Genomic DNA, 22,679 nt, shown 5'->3' on the forward strand with positions numbered 1-22,679 from the left:
CCCTGGACATCCCAGAGTGCAGGGTGCAATTTATTTAAAAAGTATGACATGTGTTTTTAATTTTTACATTTCCTGGTAGCCAGGGCACAAGTCCTAAAAAAAGAAGTGGGGGCTGCTCCAAGTTAGGTGATGTCATAGGATGTCATGACAGGAAGTGACGTCACAAAAGGTAGTCCCCGCTTTTACAGGGAGTCCGGCTTCACTTGGGGGGCCACGTTAACCTACTGTGGAATGTAGCGTAATTCGCGGTGTGTTTATGGGAGCGATTCTGTGTTTGTCTCACCCCTACTGAAGTTGACGCTGTACTGCACTTCTTAAGGACCAGCGGTCACACCACTTACAATAGTGGTCATTAAACCCCGTTTCTAAGCATTGCCGCCTATTTTATGTTCCTCCATTTACCGACCTTCAGCATTGAAGGGTTTACACATAACATTCACAACTACGCATTTGTCAACAGTGAATGTTCAGCTCACTGAGCTGGGTAATGAAACTGTATTTTTACAAGTCAATAATTGGAACAAAAATATTTTTCACCTGGAGCAGGTTTTCATATTGGAAAGGCTTACTCAGCTTAGAAAAGAAGTGATGGCGCTCTTTGCCGATAGACAGGACCTGCCTTGGCCCAGTTCACACTAATTTTCTCTTTGATTAGGTGTTTGTTAATTACAACTTGGGTGTAAGTCAAACCTGAATTTCGAGCAGTCATTGGCACTTCTGTAAAAAGCTCTGTGAATCAACCAACTCTGGACACAGCTCTAGATTTCCCTCTGTGGCTCCTTTACTCGTACAGTGGTGGTTTCTGGCACTTAACCAGGTACGTGCCCGGCAAGGTTACAAGGCAATGGGGGCAGGTTCAAAGGGCAAAGCAGAATTTTGATAGGTAGTGCATTCGCACACTACACAAGATTGACAGTCAGCCCTGTACTTGGGAAATCGACGGGGCGGCCGTGCAGGCAAGTAACGCCATAATTGAAAGTCCAGCTTTTGGGCAGGGGGGACGTTGTCCACCCCGTAAAAAAAGTGGAGGGATGCCGTCCACCCGCGTGGTACCCCGACTCGTGCCCTGCTGGTAGCTTTTAAATACATTTTTCACTACTGGACGGCCTACCTTTCCCATAGGATAACATTGGAGTTACCGTATTACATTTTTTATGTGTCATTTCAAAATGGTAACAGGTAATCAGTTCATGTTTGGAGTATATGAAATTGAAATGAAATATCTTGACTTATGGTAACATTGGATTTTAAGTTATAACTTTGAAAATGCCACTTTTAGAAAGTTGTCATTTTCTTGCCTTACCCATTTGGTGTCTGCCGCCTGCCTCTGGGTCAAATGATTGGATGTAGTTGACATTTGGGCTCTGTATATTTTTCCTAGACAACCACCCACAATGGGAAGCTTAGGTGTGTCTGAATGGACCACCACAGGCAGAAATGAAGGCAGGAGCTGGGCTCAGTCCAACTTACTCTTGAATAGGCTGTGTCCTGTCCCCACACAAAGGGCTGCATACCCCCTATAGTTAGTCTGGAGCCAGGTCAAGGAAAGCAGAGCACCTGTGCACTTCAAAGACATGCCTCTATAAGCTTATCCCCACTTTCAAGGCACAACTGGGTATAAATGCTGGACCTCGAACACCACCTTTTTGGTGCACTTCTAGACCCATGGATATTGTGCCAGGAAGATGGACCACTGTGCTGCTGAAAGGACTGCCACTCTGTTGAACTCCTGCTCTAAAGCACTGCTGCACTGATGTGCTGACCTGCTACATCCTACCTGATTGAGGATGCCTACCTGCATATCTTGAACTCAGACCCAAGAGTGACTGCAAGGGCTAGTTGTCTGGCCTCCTGATCTGAATCATCAATGACAGAACAGGTTTACAACAACCTTTCACTTGCAACTGAACTCTGTGAATTCTACCTCACCAAGAGGTGCCACGCCATACCTGGGCCCTTGGAAGTGGGGTTAAGGTGCTCTGTCAGCCTCTGTGGATCCAGCGGAATTCCAAGCAGAAACAACGCATTGCTGCATCTGCATGAATTGGACATCTCCCGAAGACCCGCAAAACCTTCGCAGCCCCATCAGAACCAGCACTGTGTGACACGTCCTCGTTACAGGCCCTCGCATCCCTTGTCAATGACAGCCTCGATGATGGAGTCGTACTGTACATCGCAGCCTTGCACCTCTTCAGAACCGATGCATTGGCCTGACTATGCACCACTTCCTCAACACTGTACTTTGCATTGCAAGCCTTTTGAAGGGATCCTCATTTATGTAGGTCCTTGCACCACAGCTTCACCAAATCTCTGAACTGACACATTGCTTTGGCTGCGTAACGCATCTTCGATGCGGATCCTCATAACTCTCCGCAAACCAGGATTCAAGTTACTCTGTTCAGTTGGCCTAACTGGATCCCTGCAGCAGGCCTGTGCTCCATTGCGGTCGGCCTGAATTTGTGGCTATGTTGGAGTAGCTGTGCGCTTTAAAAAATTGACTTAATTCATTCATTCACTCATTTATTCATTCATATTTTTGCAAATGGACACAATATTTCTTTCATAGCATATTTTGATTACAACATTCTGGTGCCATTGAGTTTAGCTTGTAGGCTTTCTTTTGTGTGTCCCAGCAAAGGGTAGGTTTGAGAATGCGAAGACCTAGCTCTAGTGACAGGAGTTGGCTCTGGATCTTTTATTTGACAAATGCCCATCAAACCTGGACTTCAGAGCACCTTATGCTTCTGTTTCTAAAGATTGATGGAATAGACAGATAAATGGGATGTGGCTGGAGAAGTCAGGATGTTAATGCGTTGGTGTCTGTGAACAAGGCTCCTTTTATGACTGACAGTGGAACCATAGTTATAGACCCTGCTGTGTCAACACATTTTTTCAGTCTGGCCAAGCATTCTGGTTAAAATCCAGGTCCTGCATTGCAATTTGTTTGCTTATTACAGGACCAGTGATGCAATGTACAGTATGTATGTTAAGGGCAGTTTTATACCCTACCCTGCATGTCACATGGAGTAATACGATTACTGATGGCACCTTCAAAGTAGGAGTGAGTACTGTTCAGGAATCGGTAGTTGCCTTGTCAGCCTCTATTTGATTTACAACGGTGGTGCTTGGAACCCTTAGGCAACACTGGGGTGTAGTACTGGATGTAGAACTCGCATCATAACTGAAATGACTTACAGCAGAAGTGAAATGGCTGAACAGGAGCATATGCCTTCTACTTGAACCCCTGTGTCTCTTTTGCAAGGAGAACTATGTGGCGGAAGATAAAACAATGAATCAATGAAGGCCTGTCTCAAATAATTATTCATTTGGTCCTGAAATACATTATGATAGTTATAGGCCATGCTTCTGGCTGGGGAGGCGCTTTCAAAATAGTTCAAGGTGCTCCATTCAAGCTCTCAAACAAAAGCAAGAGAAAAATGGACCAAGCTTATGGTTTCATAACTCCAGGCAGGAAGGGAATGACTTGTCACCCTTCCCAGGGACAACTATTTAACAGATGATTGCTATTCCAATGGATGGAGACTCCAGACGTTTACAAAGCTGATTTCCTTCAGGAAGGTCCAGGCACAAGAGGAGGCAATATGAAGTGTTGGTGGGCAAAGCTCCATGTCTTGTGGCTGGGAAGTCTTTCTGCAGTTCCTAAGTTGTGAATTAATGAGTGCCAGTGCCTGCAGCTCTTCTCAGAAGCTGGCCAGTGCAATTAAATGTCTGTGCACAGGGGGCGTGGTTTGGTTGCTGTGCTGGATGGTGATGGCTCACTCTCAAGCTCCATGAGGAACTGCTGCATCGGCATCTTCAATGTCCAAAATACTGCTGCTAATTCAACGAAGCTGATTTATGGGTCTCCATAGAGACTCAATTGAGGATTGCTGCTGGTCAATGGACCCTCTTTCAGGCTCCTCTGGCTCCTGACTCTAGTACTGGCAGTTCTGAAAATGCCACCCCCTGTGTGAGCCTGCCTCCTCCTATGCTGCCATTCATTTGGAGAACTCACGCTTATTAAGGTCAAGTGAGTCGGAGGTTGTCGGCGGGTCTTCCCAACATATTCTCCTGCATACATGAAGTTCGGCCTCCATCCCCGGTCTGCTACTCACATCTGCCAGCTGTAGGACCTGCTCAGCCCACAGCCTTGAGCCCTGATGTCACATCTTCTCAGGGGCCCGAGATGTCAAAAGCCTATTCATCTCTCAATTAGTTGGCCTCTCCTCCAATGCCACATCCTTATGTCTGGACACCCCAGGACCATGTAATATAAGCCTCAAAGTGCACTGTTGCTCACCTGTTAGGGACCTGCTTACGATTCCCCATCTGGCTTCTCTAATAGTTTTTGGACTGCATGCACTGGGCCCTGTACTGTCCAGCTGCAGTGGGTTTATAACTAATCCTACCTTCCTGACCGCCTAATTTGTTGAGGTGTCAGCAAATCATGCCGGAAAGTGCTTGCTAATGAGTGGCCACATCACTTCCAAGGTGTAGGTGCAGCTTTCTCATGCCCCGCCTCCAATTGCTGCATTCTGTAACATCTTGACCAACATAGAACTGTCCCCAGTTTATGGTGGCGAGGAATTTCGCTCCATTGTATATGATATATAGGTGTCTTGCATTTCTGACACAGGAGGTTGTCAGGCCACACAGATGTGGTTTCTAAAGTAGTGTTTGTAACTCCTGCTCCTCTGCCAGTGAATCAACACTCATGACCTGTGCACTGGGCTTGGCATTCGATGCTCTGCCTTCTGACCCATCTGCACGGGGTACCCATAATACCATTACAGCATGGCCGAACTCAAAGAAGCTAAGGATAAAGACTGTAAAGCGAAATAAAAAAGCTCCGTGGAAGAACCCCCACTATCAGAGTCTACTATTAAAGATAAATCTGAAGACTTCACAACGACAGAAGCCATCTTGAAAAAACGTAACTCAATGAATGATATTGTTTGGAGCACGAGACAAATATGGAATAAACCACTACTCGGAGTTCCACTGAGTTGGAAAAAAACTCAGTGGAACTCCGGCCCGCCCCCCCCCCCCCTACTCTCCCTAATATAATGTATTGGACAGAACCCTGCAAACTACGCTGGCGGAGTTTAGTTCCCCACACTGGGTTGATACGGACCACCTTCAGGTGAAAGTGACTAGCATTAGGAGAGATTTGAAGGACTTGAATATAAGACTCAACCATGTGGAATCCAGCAAAAGCAACGTAGCCCCTGGGAAACAGATATAAAGGACGGATAAGACAATTTCTACCCAAAAGTGAGATACCACCAATTTGGAAGACTGCAACAGGCAAAGCAACCTTAGAATATGTGGGTTCCCTGAAATTGTAGAGGAGAGGCCCACCTCCATGGTAGAATTTTTGGAATCCTGGATCCTGGCCATTTTGAAAATATTTTTCAAAAAAGAAAGAAATTGGTCGAGCTCATTGGATCCCTAATTTCAAGCATAAAAACTCTACAACTCCACTGCTGATAATTTGTAAGAGTTTACACCACCAACACTCAAAATCCATTCTTTCTCATGTGAGGAAGTTGAAGGGCCTTACCTTACCTGGCAAAGTAATAGGATCTCTATCTCACAAGAATTTGTGAGAAAAACTGTGTCTAGGAGGAAGGGCTTTCACGTCATATGGAAGAGAGTCTCTGGGAGAGCCGACCCCCACTCATTTGTCATCCTTCAAGATTCAAAATCAACTACAGGGGCAGAACAAAGGTCTTTCAGCCTGCCAACCTCTGTACCCTACTGAATAATACAACTGAAACACTGATGGATGAATATGCCACACAACTCTTTGCTCAAAACCTCCTGTGTGGCTTTCCACTAACAGCTTGTTTTGGGCATCTATTTGTTGGATGCTGGGGGCCTTATGTCTCTTGTCTGCATCAACAGCCTGCCCACTAACTGGGATGGAGCTTGATGTTTCTCTCTCTCCACAAGATACATTGTGTATCTTTTCCGCTGTTGCACTTGCAGTCTACTATACGTAGTTTACAATGTGGACACATAACACCTCACAAACGTGAAACTCTTACAACTCTATCTATATTGTGGAGAAGTGTGTCTCAGGGGTTAGAGGCCGCAGACCCGGAAGCTGAGATCGGCCCTGGACCAGGGTTCAATTCCCCGCCTCAGCGGGTCTTGGGCTAAAAATTTCACGGACTCGATAATTCTTGCTCCGGTGCCTTCTCAACTCACGGGTTCACACTCTGCGACTCTGGGCATTAGCTTGCTTAATCTCCACAACGGCCCCTCGCGGCGGGATGCCTGGCTTTCACCTTGTGGATACCCTGCCGGGGCTATCTCACAGGGGAATACCAGGACGGGTTCCCTAAGCAAGCGCCGGGACACCCACTGCGGGTAGCTGTGCGCTATATAAGCTCAAATACATTTACATTATTGTGCTATATTTTTACAGTGTTTTATTAATGCCTTTTGGTGCATGTGATTGTTGTTCTCTCCATTTCTAAACCCTTCTAGGTTTCGGCATATAGGTTTCCGGCCATCTCAGTTTCTGCTGTATTAGTAATGTTGCAATGGTGCTATATTCGTTATAAGACTGAATTACCATGGTTTGCCACCTTCAGTATAAGCATTGGATGAGACACTCAATACTCTTAGGGCAACTGACCAGAAACCTGGCACCCATGTTGTCTCTTCTGTTCTGCATTGCCTCATATTTAAATGCTTTCAGTATAGTTTTGTAATTCTGGAATGGGTTCTCTTGCAGATCTAAAAGGGATGCGCCAAGGTTTGTATGTCCATCATTCGAACATACGTGTCTTCAAGACAGTATCCGCCACCTGTTTGTTTGGAATCTTTCTCAAATGATTATGGTTTACTAGCCTGCTGGCTCAGTGATTCCTCCCCACCTCCTCCGCTACACAAATACCACCACGGCCTCTTGGATTCACACCTCATCCCATAGGACTTTTCCTCTCTTTCCGCAGAGAGGATCTTTGTTTCTTTTTTTCTTTTCTCCCTCTTATCCCCATCTTTCCTACCTCCTCCCCCTATCTCACTAGCCATGTAGCACATGTCACCGAAGCCAGATGCAACTGCCTGGTGGCCCATCTCTTTATGCGTTAGCCTTCTAGCTAACACACCAGATCATCAGTCCTTCTTAAGTTGCCTATTTTAAAAGTAATCTCCCTCAACGATAAGGGCCTTAATCACATGGTGAAACGTAGGAAAACTGGCATTCCAAGACAGACCTTACAAAGCACACAAAGCCATGCTCAATCTATGTACAACTATGGATGTCATTCACACGCAGTCAGGGGTTACAGCTGTGACCTTTAGCTTGCTCTCTGCTACTCCGGGCACTTCCTTTGCGACCTCTGTCCTTAGAGGAGGCTAAACCTCTGCTTCCTCTGGTCACAAAGGAAGTGCCAGGAGTAGCAGGGAGCAAGCTAGAGATCACAGCTATGACCCTTGACTACCTCCAAATGACATCCATTTGTACGACCCATAAATTGCTCGAAATTTGATGACTTCAGGATCCTACATTATGTGACTTTATGTTCTTCTCACCTCCCAACAATACTTTTTCTAGGATTGATTACATATTGGTTAGCGCTGGACTTTTTCCCGGATTCTCCTGACTGTTCAATAGAGCCTTCTTTAGTGTCTGACCAAGCAGCTATCTCAATCTCATTTATATTTTCCACTGCAGACTCCAAGCGAGGTGCAGAGCATATGAACTTTGAGCTCCTAGAATCTGAGGAGGATAGACAATGGCTGCACAAAGACATTTCTCATTTGTTTAAAGAAAACACTGACTGAGTCTTCTTTCCAGTGGTTCTGTGGGACACCCTGAAATGCCTTGATAAGTGCTTCTGTATCAATTGAATGTCAAAAAGGAATAAAGACATTAAGTCTTCTCTATCCACCTTAGAAAAGTAAATTAAAGAAAACACACCCTTATATCCCCAGCCAAGGAGTCCCTGAAATCAAAAGACACAAGTATGAGTATAATTCCATCATCAGTAAGAGATTACACCTGACAGTTCAGGCCAATAAGAGTTAAAAGCTGTTCTACCTGAATAAGACTGAAAATTCTCTTGTAGCTTACCTAACAGTAAACCCAATAACTCATTATAATGGTGATAAGAGATTTTCAAGGTGCTGCTATGAATGAACAAAACATCAGACATTGTAGAAACCTCAAAACATTTCTACGCTTCTCTATATACTTGTAAGATCATATCCTCAAAAGAGAACTTCCTTAACCCCTTCCATGCTCCCGTCGTGAGCACTACCTGGCTGGTGCTGCGAACGGCCAATGGGCGACACGGCCCGGCCCACTCCTTTGAACGCCCGCACTGCGCCGAAATAACGGCCGCAGTAAACGGGTTAAAATCGTACCCATGAAATCTCTCTCTGATACGGAGAAACTATCCCTAAATAAACCAATTGATTCTAGAGAAATCATTCAGACAATTGAACTTATTCGGGGGGGGGTAAAGATCCCAAACCTGATGGCCTCTCCATCAATTTCTACAAGGCACATTCCTGGAATCATTATTCAGACATTTTATTTCCTTGTACAAAGTTACCAGCTCTGCAGCCGAGAATACCATAGTAGTCCTTCCCAAAGAGGGGAAATACTACCTGGATACCAATAATTATAGACACATCCCCCTATTGAATATGGAGGACAAAATCTATGTGAAAATCCTAGCTAAACAATTAGAATCTCTGATCCCTAAACTGATTAAAATATCCCAAATCGGGTTTGTTAAGGGTAGACTAGTGTGTAACAATACCCGTTTTTTTTGCCATATAATAAAAAAAGCCTCCTTTCTCCAATCTCCGCCCACTGTGGCCATTGCGTTAGATGACAAAAAGGCATTCAATAAAGTATATTGCCCATTTCTTGAGGCATTCCTGGACAGATATAACTTAGGTGACTTTTTTTCCTTCATGGTTATGTCCCTATTTACCGAACCCACCAGCTAGATTTCAAATCAAGGGGACACTCTCCATCCCCCTTTTCCCTAAACCAGTGCACTTGGCAAGAATGTCCCCTATCTCCCCTTCTATTACTCCTAGTGATAGACCCTCTGCTGGTCTTGATTAAAGACAATCCAGATATTAAAGGTGTCTACTTCGGATCACTCACTTTCAAAATGTTTGCCTATGCAGATGACATAATTATTTTTTCCTAAAATCCTGATATAATGATCCCAAAAATGATCTCCTCGTTTCAGTCCTTTGCAGAATTCTCTGGATACACCTGAAATAGAGTTAAGCCAGAAGTTATGCTGCTTAATGTTCACTGTCACCACTCTTGTGTTGGACAGTCCTGTCTTCAAGGGCTGCCAACAATGATAAAATACGTAGACATCTGCTTCTCAAAAAATCTTTCAGAATCCTCCTCTTTTAATGAACAGAAAACTCTATACAAATCAAGGACCTACTATCCTCCTGGTTCACTAAGTTTATCTCGTTTCTGGGGAGAACAGACACTTCGAGAATGATTATTACACACCTAGTGAACTTTCTGTTCATTATGATTCCAATACGCTTATCTCCAGACTTCTTTACTACTATTGACTGGCTATCCTCTTACTTCCTATGGGATAACAAGAAACCCAGATTGGGCCTTAAAAAGCTTGGACTGCCATGCCCGAGGGAGGGTGTGGTCGTTCTAATTGGTATAATTACTAAACAGCCTTTCTTGCTGCATGAAGCCTGAGCTAACTCTACTTCAACAGGCCAATGGCACATATTAGAACTCATCTCGCCATATTTGATATCTGCTAAGCTGACAATGCCCACCCAATGTTACCCCACTCCAACTGTATCTTTCTTGATGCAATCTGCACTCTCAGGATGACTGATAAACTTCTGTCCCTTACTCTAAGTAAATATATGGCCCTCTCTCTGAGGAACTGCCCTAAAACAGCAAAAACTGTTTCAGCTGAAGTTGGCCCCATTAGCGCAACAACAGGCATCAACCTAGCATCCGACCTGCTCGCAGACGGCCTCACCTTACTTTTGACTCATTACAAGAAATATGCTCCCTATCCAATATGGATTCCTGCATTTTTTTTTCAAATTAAGATAAATTCTCAAAACTAGACCCAATGCTCCCTTCAGGCCTATCTCAGCTTATTCTACAATCTAACAGAGGTAGCCACTTAGGGTAAAAAATCTACAAATTATTGCACAACTCATAGGTCACCCATTCCCCACCCATCCAGAAACGTTGGCCTAAGCATCTTCAAACCTCAAATACCCCCCCCATTCTGTATGCTTGCTGCCTCTAAAATACCCAACAATCTTCTAAAAATAAATTGATCCCATCATTGAACCAGACACGGTTCTACGCTGCAATCTTCTCATATTGGACATCATCTACACTGTTCACATTGAATGTGATCGAATCAACTTTTGCTGGTCCTGTAAAGAAGCTGCTGGTAACCTTGAACACATGTTTTTGGTAGGAAATGACCTACTGACCTATTGGGCATAGGTTCATAAGTGGCTCAAAATCGTTTTCAACGTGAGCTTTCTTCTAACCTTGACTCTTGTAATGTTGGGCCTGCATGCACTCAGCCCCCTTTGGAGTTACCTAATAAAGACCATTGCGCTATTGGACCTATTGGTGACAGTGGCCATCAAGGTCATCTTATTAGAATGGAAAACACTAAATAATGTTTCTTTTCACAAGTGGTGGGCATGGGTCTCTTACCTCAGAAGAACACATAGAAGCTTGACTCTCTCTTCCCAAAAAACTGTTCTTACCCAGTCGATTTGGGGCACACTTGATAGATTCATGTCCACCATATAACAACCTCTTATCTCACCACTCAACTCCATTACACACAAGCTGGCTTATTCATTTTCAGCATAACATCTGTCCCTCCATGGCGTAAACCTCCTCCTCTACCTCCTCCCTCCTCACTTCACTCTTTCCTATCTCTCCTCTCTTCTCCTACTGTTTTGCAAATCTCACCATTTTGGCTCAATAGATCTTCCCCGCAGTCCTTATTTGAAAGGACTTCTCTTGTCTTTACCTCCTTAGCCTTAGTGTCTGATTATATTAGCCATTAGCATTCAGTACTATCCCCAATGTTTCACAAAATCATATAATATGTCTCTATAATACTATGTTGTTATGAGGTTATTACAATATGTTTCCCGACAAATATCATATGGCAGCTCTTGTTCATTCTCTCTCCTACGTCCAGATATCTGTCAACAATAACAGATGTTTTACCTGTTATACTAGTATTATGATGAACCTCAGATATATATCTAATATGATTATATGCCTACTGTCTTCTTTAGTCTTTAAAAATTAATACAATATCTGGAACAAAAAAAGAAAAATTCCGCATGAAATACCTAGTCTGTATGGCTTTAAAACACCTGATCCCTCTTTAATCCACTACCACTGTGCCACCTTATCACACTCTTGCAGGTTTCTACTGACCTCTTTTGGGATGGTTTTTCTGTGCTTTTGTTCCTTCATCTTTAAGCACTGTGTGTTTTTCCCCTTGTGCTCTTGGTTAATGTCTGATGCTGAAAAATACGTGTCAGTCCCCAAAAATGAGTGCCATGGCCCCCACGGCAAATACCTTCTCACCATCTGTTTGTCAGAAACATTGTTCAACGCAGAACAGCAGGTGTTGGCAGTGGTGGGCACATGTGTTAGTTTACTGCGCCAGCTCCGGAAACTATCCTCTCTATTGTCATTTCCCACACTTAGGCTGGAGGTTTCTGCCCTGATTCTAGCACGTCTGGACTACAGGAATTCTTTATATTATGGCCTCCCTAAAAACCTCTTTGCTAGGCGACAGGTTGTAATGAACGACGCCGCCAGACTTATTTTCAACAAACCTAGGCGAACTCGGGCCATGCCCCTATTACAGGATCTACATTGGTTGCCAATTGCCCAGAGAGCAACATTTAAGAGCCTGTGCATTGCACATGAGGCCATTCATGGCTCGGCCTACAGCTATATTAAGAACCAACTTATTAACTACATGCTAAGTAGGGCCTTGCGGTCCGTTGAGGCATGTAACCTGGTATGCCCCCGGTTTACCTCGCGTCTAAGGGTAGCAGAGCTTTCTCCAGTACTGTCCCCCTGGCGTGGAACAGCCTTCCAGCTAGACTCCGGAAAGAAACCAATCTTCTTCCTTTTAGGAAGATTCTGAAAACTGTGCTTTTCCTGGAGGCATGGGGGCCTCTTTGATCGGATGGCTTTGTGTTCTCGCTGGTGTTGTGTGTCCGCTGATAGTGCTTAGATACCCCTGGGTGATAACGCGCCTTACAAGCTCATAATAAAATAACATAACATAACATAACAGACCAATTAAGGCACTCTGGGTCCTCAGAAAGGCAACTTCATAGAAGATGTCATATTATATATAGGCATGCTTTCGGAAGCCCATTTATAGGGAGGTCACAAGCCAACTGAGGCCTGTATATCCTATACCTTCCGTAGAGGGTAAAGGTCCTCTCATGTTAGAGCCAGGAGATCAAATGATTGCAATAGACAAGTTCTCTAAGGTTCCCAAGAAGGAAATCAATAGTTCCTGGTGGGCATATATTACTAGATTTAGAAGGCCAATTTATGAAAACTCTTAGAAGGCAAACCAAGTGCACTCACTCCCCGCCCCAATGCATGCATCAACAAGAAGCCCCTTACCAATTAAACTCAGGAGTCTTGCTTGATTTTCTGCAGTGCGTATGTTTATTAAAAATAACTTCACAGGTCAATTACTTCATTGACCGCATTTCTTTATTTAAAGTCCAAATTACTTTTCACATCACAGCATTAAAATTCACACTTATCTACATATATCCTCTTTTACCGCCCATTCTCCAATGGGCATTTGGTTTAACTTCAGGGCTGCGCCAGCAGGCCACAACCCAGATAGCCTGCTCTCTTTTCGTTAACCCCCTTCCGGTCAACAGAGCCGCAGGTGAATTATATGCCCCCACTTGGGCAACCAGCGGCTTCCAGGGTAGGGCTGGAGAAGCCAAGGCCACCAGCAGGTCAGCCTCAACTCTCCCGCCAGCCCCGGAGTCCATGATGATTTCTAAAAACCTGTTCAGAGGTAAAAACTGTCACTGGACAAGAAGTTCCCGTGTTATTCTTGTCCAGAAACCCCGCTATTGACCTGCCGAAAGACCTAGTTTTAGGGTTGGGTGGGTGGGTGTCTTCCTCACGGACGTCCGACTCCTCGGCTGGCCAGTAGACAAAGAGGGAGTCCTAAGATGGACGCAGGCTTTTAAGCCTCGCGCCCAGGTATTACTTCCGAGGCGTCAATAAGCTCGGTTCTATTGGCCTACAGGTACTTCCACTTCCGGGTCGGCTGACCCGGAAGTGAAACCGCAGACTGGTCGGCCCTTTGTTTACCACTAACGACGCCACTCCCCGAAGGGGGGTGGCGCCTTCTATAGATGGCAAACCAAGTGCACTCACTCCCCGCCCCAATGCATGCATCAACAAGAAGCCCCTTACCAATTAAACTCAGGAGTCTTGCTTGATTTTCTGCAGTGCGTATGTTTATTAAAAATAACTTCACAGGTCAATTACTTCATTGACCGCATTTCGTTATTTAAAGTCCAAATTACTTTTCACATCACAGCATTAAAATTCACACTTATCTACATATATCCTCTTTTACCGCCCATTCTCCAATGGGCATTTAGTTTAACTTCAGGGCTGCGCCAGCAGGCCACAACCCAGATAGCCTGCTCTCTTTTCGTTAACCCCTTCCGGTCAACAGAGCCGCAGGTGAATTATATGCCCCCACTTGGGCAACCAGCGGCTTCCAGGGTAGGGCTGGAGAAGCCAAGGCCACCAGCAGGTCAGCCTCAACTCTCCCGCCAGCCCCGGAGTCCATGATGATTTCTAAAAACCTGTTCAGAGGTAAAAACTGTCACTGGACAAGAAGTTCCCGTGTTATTCTTGTCCGGAAACCCCGCCACAGGGCGAGGCGCTTACTGGCGGACTCGACCTCCCCCCCCCGCGCTCGAGAGCTTCGGAGATAGCTCCTAAGATCGTTTCTATAAATATCTCGGTGCCCGCCTCTGAAAGGTGCACTCCATCCTCCGCATACAACTCCGGCCTGGACGTTTGTATCAACTTGTGACGGATAGTTCTGATACTGGACTTCCGCAAGATCTCCGCCACCGCTTGATTTAACCTCTTTACCGATTTATTCACTGCTTTCATGGGTGCGGCCCGCGCCCATACCAACCTCGGGATGACTTCAGACCACAGCAGCATAGCCTCGGGCAAGATATTTTTGACTGCTGCTAAAGTCGAAAATAAGAACTCTTTCACTCCTCTCCTTCCTGCCGGGATCATATCGTTGCCACCACAGTGCAACACGAATACATCCGGATAAGGCATGCCCCTGGCCAAAGCCGCCTTTAAATCCTTAGGGACGTCGGCTAGGAGCTGCCCGCCTATTCCCACCCAATGATGATCACATCTTTGCAACATGTGCACCCTTTTTTCGAGCGTCTCCTTGAAGATCACTCCAGCCCTGCGAATGAAGGAATGGCCGCACCAACATATTTGGACCCTCTTAGGGGAGGTACCTACAGCAAACATTAAGAGACACGATGAGAACGATCTGAAGCAGAAGGGGCGGAAAAGTAATGATACAGCTGTTAAACTAATTGCGGTCGCACATAACGCTCGTAACAAGCAGATTTCCAACGACCCAACCTCTTAATCGCCTGCTCGGGTAACCCCAGGCCCGCAGCTGTTGTTGCTGCCCCGATGCGAAAAGAATGGGAAGTAAAATCGGACGGGTCAACCCCAATCTTTGCTAAAGTCATCTTAACCACCCTTGTAAACTGGAACCTAGTGAGGGGCAGACCATTCATGTGAAGCAGTACTCTATTATCGGCCCCTTGGGGCCTGGTTTGCATGAACTCTCTCATCAGTCTAACTGGACAGAAAGACTCACCCTCCACTCTACCCAATTGTATCCAAGACCCTCTGCCTAAAGGGTCCGTTTTCGACCTTCGCACCCTGAGTCTCAGGACATCTACTGACTCTATTACGTCTGAGCACCTTAGGCCGCCCTCCCTATCTGTTTTCGATACCGGGAGTAATTCTGAGATTCGAAGAGCGCCGCAAAAGGCTAACACGTAGGCCACCCTAAATAATTGGGTCTCATATGATGAAAAGCAAACCAATGGCAATGTGTCCAAGATTTTTACCAATTTTCCTACATCTATAGGCCTTCTAGAGTCTTTCGCCCCAGGCGCCAAGCGCTCCCAACCCTTCACCGCCCTTCTTACTCTCTGGTCCTTCGTTGGGTCAGTGACTCCCTGCAACCCTGCATAAAATGCCAGCGCTGATAGTTGCCTCTTCATACATGCAACCGAATTTCCTTTCTCCTTCTGTTGCACTATGAATCCTAACACACTCTGCGGCATAAAGACTTCCACTAGTCCCGCTCCCTTTAAGTATGACATATAACATTCCCAAGACTTTTGATACATACTCTTAGTCTTGGGGGCCACGGATGCTGCTATCAACTCGGAGGCAGTGGGGCACCAAGCTTCCATAGCTCCCCTGGAAAAGCTGACATTGTCGACTCCGCTTGCGGCCAAAGTGCCCGGAACTCTGTCAACTTAAAACGAGACAATGCATCAGCCGCTTTATTCTCAACACCGGGAACATGCCTAGCAGTGAAATGGACATTGTGTCTCAGACATTTCAGGATCAAATTCTTTAAGAGACGAAGCACCCATGTGCAGGTTGCGCTCTGGTTATTAATCACCATCGCTACTGACATGCTGTCTGACCAAAAAACAATGCGCCTGTTCGAGAGCATATCCCCCCACAAATGCAATGCCACTACTATGGGGAACAACTCTAGAAAGGAAATGTTACGGGTCAGACCTCGTTCTCCCCAATCATCAGGCCAGTGCTGCATGCACCACTTGGATCCCAAAATCGCTCCAAAACCAATACTTCCTGCAGCATCAGTGAACATTTCCAGATCAGCATTTGAAGTGCTGGCGGACCGCCACAACACCGTGCCATTGAATTCCTGCAAGAAACCCTTCCAAATCCGCAAGTCTTCTCTCACCTCAGATGATAACCTAACTCTGTGGTGTTTAGCCCGCAAGCCAGACATTGCCCTTGCTATACTCCTGGAAAAGGCCCTGCCCATTGGTATGACCCGCAAGGCAAAGTTCAGTTGGCCCAAGAGGACTTGCAACTGGTGTAACGTTACTTTCTTTGCTCCCAGACAGCTATCAATTGCCTCCTTGAAGGCATCCACTTTTGACTTCGGCAACCTGCACACACCTGCTCTGGTGTCAATTTCAATGCCCAAAAATGTCAGACATGTTGTTGGGCCTTCTGTTTTCTCCGCCGCTAATGGTACCCCCAGAGCTCCAGCTACTTGTTGGAAGCCCAGCAGGGCCTTCCTGCAGGACTGGGAACCCTTAGGGCCCAAAAACAAAAAATCATCCAGGTAGTGTACTACTGCATGGGATTTGTCTGATGTCAAGAATTGTTCCACCGCCCATTCCAGGAACCTTGCAAAGGTCTCGAAAACTGCACAGGCGATAGAACATCCCATGGGCATGCACAAGTCAATGAAGTAGTTGTCATCGAAAGTGAAACCCAACAGCCTAGTATCATCTGGGTGAACGGGGACTAACCTAAATGCTGACTCGATATCCGCCTTGGCCATTAGGGCACCCTCACCCAGCCCTTGCAATTTTTCAATGGCTGAGTCGAAAGATGTATAGCGCACTGTGCACAGTTCCAGGTCTAATTTATCATTGACAGATAACCCTGGAGGGCTTGATAGATTGTGTATGAGTCGGAATTTACCCACCTCTTTCTTTGGGACTAAACCTAAAGGTGAACAGACCAGTTCAGGGTTCGGAGGATTCTTGAAAGGTCCAGCGACCCGCCCTAAGGAAACTTCTTTCATGATCTTATTTCGTGCCGCCTCCATGTTCTGGAGGACAGAGCTTTGATTGCGAGGCGGGACTTTAGTAGGGGATGCTGAAGACGGGATCCGAAAACCAAATGTAAAGCCTTGAAGCAGGAATTGGGCCTCCTCTAGTTTGTCATACTTACTAAGGAGGTGTGTCAAAACATGACGTTTAATGGGAGTTGGGAGCTTTGTCGGATGCCTTGGGTGGCTTTCCTTTTGGAGTGGTATGGGTGGGCTGTTCTTTAGGATTTCCATTTTTTTTTAAACATCTGATTTCAGGATGGGACGTGCCACCGCAGTAGGAACAGCAGTGTTTGAACCTGCACGAGGCCCCCCTCGTACACTCGTTTCTGTTAAACTGCCAGCAGGCCTGTTTTTTATCACCGACTCCCTTGTCACTCCGAAAGGACTGACTCTGAGCAGGGGCACTAGTCTTAGGCGTTGAGGGTGAGGAGTAAAAAACTGTGTGCCATAAATTGATCTCTCGTTGATCCCATGAAATACCTGGGTGGACTGCTTTCATTTGCCTGAACATTTTATCATACTTTAACCACCCCAGACCTGGAAACTCAGATGCGGCACCATGAATAAGGGATATATAACTCATCATTTGAGGACCTAAAACAGGATATTTCTCCAGTATAACTGCCGCATAAATGGCAAATCCTGTGATCCAGTTTTTCATGGACCACTCTGTCCATGACTTCCTTTGACTATATTCTCCCTCTTTCCCACCTTTTGACTTCCCTGCCGCCACTCCTGCATTAATAAGGTCAAACACGTCAATATATTCGCCTCTAAGTATTTTTTCCTTTACCTCTGCAGGCACGTGCCAGGTGATCCCCGTGGATGGCGATAGGGTCATTGAGGATGAGCCAAACATTAACGGGCTGAATGCCAACAGTGGATGAGCCGTCGGTTGCCCCCCTGCCCCCCCCTGCGTCTGACTATTATGGGGCACAGAATGATCAGCAGCAATGTTATCTATTGATGCCTGTGGTGGACACCCTATGTTTGAGTAAGCATTCCACATTACCGGCCCTGCCCCCGTTGGGTATGTCATGGCGGGGATTATCGAGCTTATGGGGCCATTACCAATTGCTTGCCCATGGGAACCGTATAATTGCATCCCTGGTAGCTGTGCGACCCCCCCAGGTTGTACCCACACTTGCGACACTCCGCTACCTGGTTGTGCCACTACTGGCGGTAACATACCCTGTGAACATGGCGCCCCCACAGGAGTGACGGGGAACCCTCCTATTTGAGTAGGCTTAGCAGTAATATTCTGTCCTTCCATGCCATCCTTGTCCTTCTCTGCGGGTGAATTCAAATATATTGTCTCTAGCACCTCCTCCTCACCTGGTGATGCTGGTTGGGGCTGCGTCGCCCTGGGCCGATTGCCTTTTGTTGTCTCTTTAAACCTCTCCGGCGTGCGCCTCGCTCTCTTGCCTCTCCCTCTTTCTTCTTGAGGGTTCGCGTCGGCTCTAGCCCCCTCTCGCATGTTCTTTAGCACCCAATCCATGCCTTTCTCTCTCGTATACTCCAGCAACTCCGTAAACCCGAGGTATTCATCATTTTTTGTAGAAGGCTCTTTACCCTTCTGGGACTTTTTAGGCGGCATCCTGCACTTAAAGAGAACAAGCATTAATTTCTTTAGCAACATTGCAAGCATCCATAGAGCCGCGCTCTCCTTTCCCCGGGCCCAGCTCACTCAGGCGCAAGCCAACGTGGTTTGAGCTTGCTAGCAAACAGCTAAGGTTATGCCACCTGCGCCTGCGCCCGTCCCCTGGGCATGTTGACCCAGACCCCGACTGTTCTCCCACTGCCCTTTCCACCATACCCCCTGCCACGTGTAACCCACCTCACAGACTCCCTCCAGTCTTCCTTCAAATAGAAATAGCATCGCGCTAATGTTTGATACTGAATTTGCTTTGAGCGCCTAACAAAAGCATGTTGCCATGCCACACTGTTCCAGCCACAGTCTTGCCCCTAACTTATGATTGGGCGCACATAATTAGATGAAGTTGATGCAGGACTACCCAATATGCATCCTGTTCAGCCTGTTTTGCCCCTACTCACCACTGGAGGGGGGGGGGGGGGGGGTTGTAAACAACGTACATTACACTTTAACTCTGGAAGGGGGCATAATCTTCAATAATGCTAAATGTCCAATGACAATAATTACCCACTACGCTAGTTCATAGAGATCATTTGGTAACAATTCCACTAATTTGTGTTCAGCGCCATCAGGGAACATGATTAAACTTGTCCCCACAGCCAGCAAGGCACTCGAGCAGAAGCGGTCAACGCATTTTAAGTCCGGCTGCCGGGAGAGCCTTCAGCCTTACAGCCCTCCGTTCATTGCGGTGCGACTCATCTTCGCAGCGACCCACCTCCTGCAGGCACCAGGGACCCCGGAGCATGCATCGTGCTGGGACCCAACGCGCGCCCCGGGGATCCCACACGCCGCGTCGCACGCCCCCTCACTCGCATTCGCGTGCGCGCGCAGCTCATCTCCCTTGCCAACGCGCTCCTGTCGTCAACATTCGACGCGCGCCTCAGCCCGCTCACGCAACCAATAATTAACTTCCCCGCACGCCTATCAACGAGCGCCTCCGCTTAAATACAAGTTCAAAACTCCTCGCACACCTTGACGATACACACGCGTGCCGTATCGTCCAACCCCATAACACACTGCACGGCCTACTAACCTACCCTCAAGTCAGATCGACCCTCGCTTGCCTCTCTCCGCGTGATGGTCTTCCTCACGGACGTCCGACTCCTCGGCTGGCCAGTAGACAAAGAGGGAGTCCTAAGATAGACGCAGGCTTTTAAGCCTCGCGCCCAGGTATTACTTCCGGGGCGTCAATAAGCCCCGGTTCTATTGGCCTACAGGTACTTCCACTTCCGGGTCGGCTGACCCGGAAGTGAAACCGCAGACTGGTCGGCCCTTTGTTTACCACTAATGACGCCACTCCCCGAAGGGGGGTGGCGCCTTGCAGTAGATGGCGAAGCATGCTAAACCACTAAACTAGCCCCTATTCAAAAGGTGCTGTAATTGACATCTCTCTAGGGAGGTAGCCTAATATTTGGTGCCCCAACACTGACAAGGTCGGGAGGTCACTAAAAGTGTTTGTTTGAAAACTTTGGCAAAGTTGGTCTTTAATCTTACCATTGAATGGTGAGTATGAGATTCACGCATCTACCTTCTAAGGACAGTGCATCCTTGATCCAACTGACTCCCCAATGTATATCAGTCTGGCAGGGAAATCCTTTCCCTGATTGATGATATTTGGAATGGTGATTAGTCAAATAAGATTTTGCTCAAATCATTGTCTACTAGTTACACCTTTTGTGAGTATGAAAACTTTTACAATAAAGTGCAGAAAATGATTCCGTTCTTGGAAGGTCCATGCTTAATGGACATGTCCAGTTTTTAATATAGTAAAGATAACAAGTGTTGTTGGAATTATATGATTATATGATTTAAAGAATATTTAGAACTTGCTTTGCATTATATACATTATTTATTTGCTTACCTACGTGTAGATCTGTTTCAGGTGGGTTACATGTTCCACCTAGGTTCCTGGCAGTGTTCTGTCTCTTATGCTATCAGTTGAAAGTTGCTTCATGGGCTCCTGGAATAAAGACTTTGGGGCAGATGTATCAAGATTCCATTTTGCGATTTCTAAGTAGCGATTTTTAATTTGCGATTTCTTAACCAAAATTCGCAATCGAAAAATGCTACATACATAGCATTTAAGGAATCACAAAATTGCGATTCCTTAAATGCTATGGCAAAATAAGGAATCGCAAATTTTTGCGATTCCTTAATTTGCGAATTTTTGATGCATGTCAAAACATGCAAATAGACCGTTTGCGATTCGCAAACAGCTTGATACATCTAGGCCTAATTCTTCCTTCTTTCTACGTCACCGGCTCCCAGCTGCTAAGATCTCATAGTTTTTGCAGGCAAGTGAACGCAGGCGCATGAAGAGGAGTTGCCTGCCCGCAATGGCAGAATTTCCCCCAAGTGCAGAGGATGTGAACCGAATGCAAGTCTTCTAGCTCCATGTCTGTTTATATTTTACTGTGGAAAGGTGAAACGCTAATGCAGCAATTACAATGCACATGACACAGACAAACTAACCCTGTGAGGCATATGGACAACCGAATACATTAATAACCACACTATAATCATAGAAGCTACATTAAAAAATAAAAAGTTAAAGAAAAAACAAATATCCATCTAAAGGCAGAGTGAACCAAGTAAGTCAGTTTCAGGAATATAGAAATCACAATCACCTTTACCATTACAATTCAGTGTCAACGTTTGTAGCTTTTTTCTATTCTCTCGTTGCTACTTAAAAAAAACAGACCAGACATGCACATACATAAGCAACCTGTTTTTCAATCAACAGTCGTTAAAGGGACTGGCAGCCAAGTTAGCGTTTTATTATGTTACAGTATAGCATTCTTAAGCAACAAGTCCTAATGTCTACTAAGACTGGTTTTATACACCGAACATACTGTACTTCCAATTTTCTCCCTGAAAATAATTAGCATGAAGGTAGTATATCATATACGCAGGGTGTTTCGTATTACTAAGGCGGTGCCTCTAATAAAATATTCCTAGCTACACTTCTTTGCCCATGCCTTTTTTAGAGAACCCTCTCAAACTTTGTTATCCCACTTACTGTGGTAAATAGCACCTCTATGCATGTGGGCCCCAATGCCAAAGAGTTTCTGCTCTTAAAGAATATTTGCATGTATTTCCATTTCTACCAATGTCATACATGCCAACACACCTATCTCAGCAGGGTGAGTCAAGATTTTTTAAACCAAATACAGCTTAATTTTAGCTGTCTACTCCCTAAAATTGCCTCCAATGTAATGCAAGCCAAATAAATTCCTCTGATTTTTATTTTTTTAACGTCCCTCTTTCTTGCTTCCAAATGTTGGCATTATGCTTATATGATATTTTCCTTTCCTATGCTCGTAGAGAGAGGAGGCCTGTCTGGAAATGTGTGTTTATTGTAAGAAATATGCACTGAAAGTACCTAGGGCCTTATTTATGAAGGCCTTGCGTCAGTTTTGCGCCGCCGGTGCGCCACTTTTTGTGACGCACCAGCGGTGTAAAAAATGCGCCTTATTGCGCCATATTTAAAAAGTGACGCATCTAGGTAGATGCGTCACTTTTTAAACCCCTGCGCCACATTATACCTGCATCCGGTATAATGTATGCAGAGGGGGCGTTCCCCCGCAAAAAGCCTCGTAATAGTGACGCAGTGAAATCTATGAGATTTCACTGCGTCACTTTTAGGACGCTGTTGCGTCAAAATCTTGCACCTGCCTCACAGCAGGCGAAAGACTGACGCAAGCCCTTTCACATGGGGCTTTCCCCATGTGAAAGGACGCATTGCTGGAGTTGCGTCACTTTTGTGACACACTCCAGCAATGCGTCACTTTTGCGCTTACAGATACGTCAGAAATACTGACGTATCTGTAACTGCTTGCGACATGATGCGTCATACATTAAATATGACGCATCAGGAATGTCGTAAGGAGTGCGCAGTGAAAGGTGACGCATCGCTGTTTTCACGCAGCGATGCGTCACTTTTCATAAATGAGGCCCCTATGGTTCAAGTACACATGTCAATACTTAATAACAGTTAAGGCTTCATTACGATGTTGGTAGGAAAGCCTCCGACCAACAGTCGGAAT

Source organism: Lissotriton vulgaris, chromosome 5, assembly GCF_964263255.1.
Source record: "Lissotriton vulgaris chromosome 5, aLisVul1.2, whole genome shotgun sequence".
NCBI classification, from domain to species: domain Eukaryota; kingdom Metazoa; phylum Chordata; class Amphibia; order Caudata; family Salamandridae; genus Lissotriton; species Lissotriton vulgaris.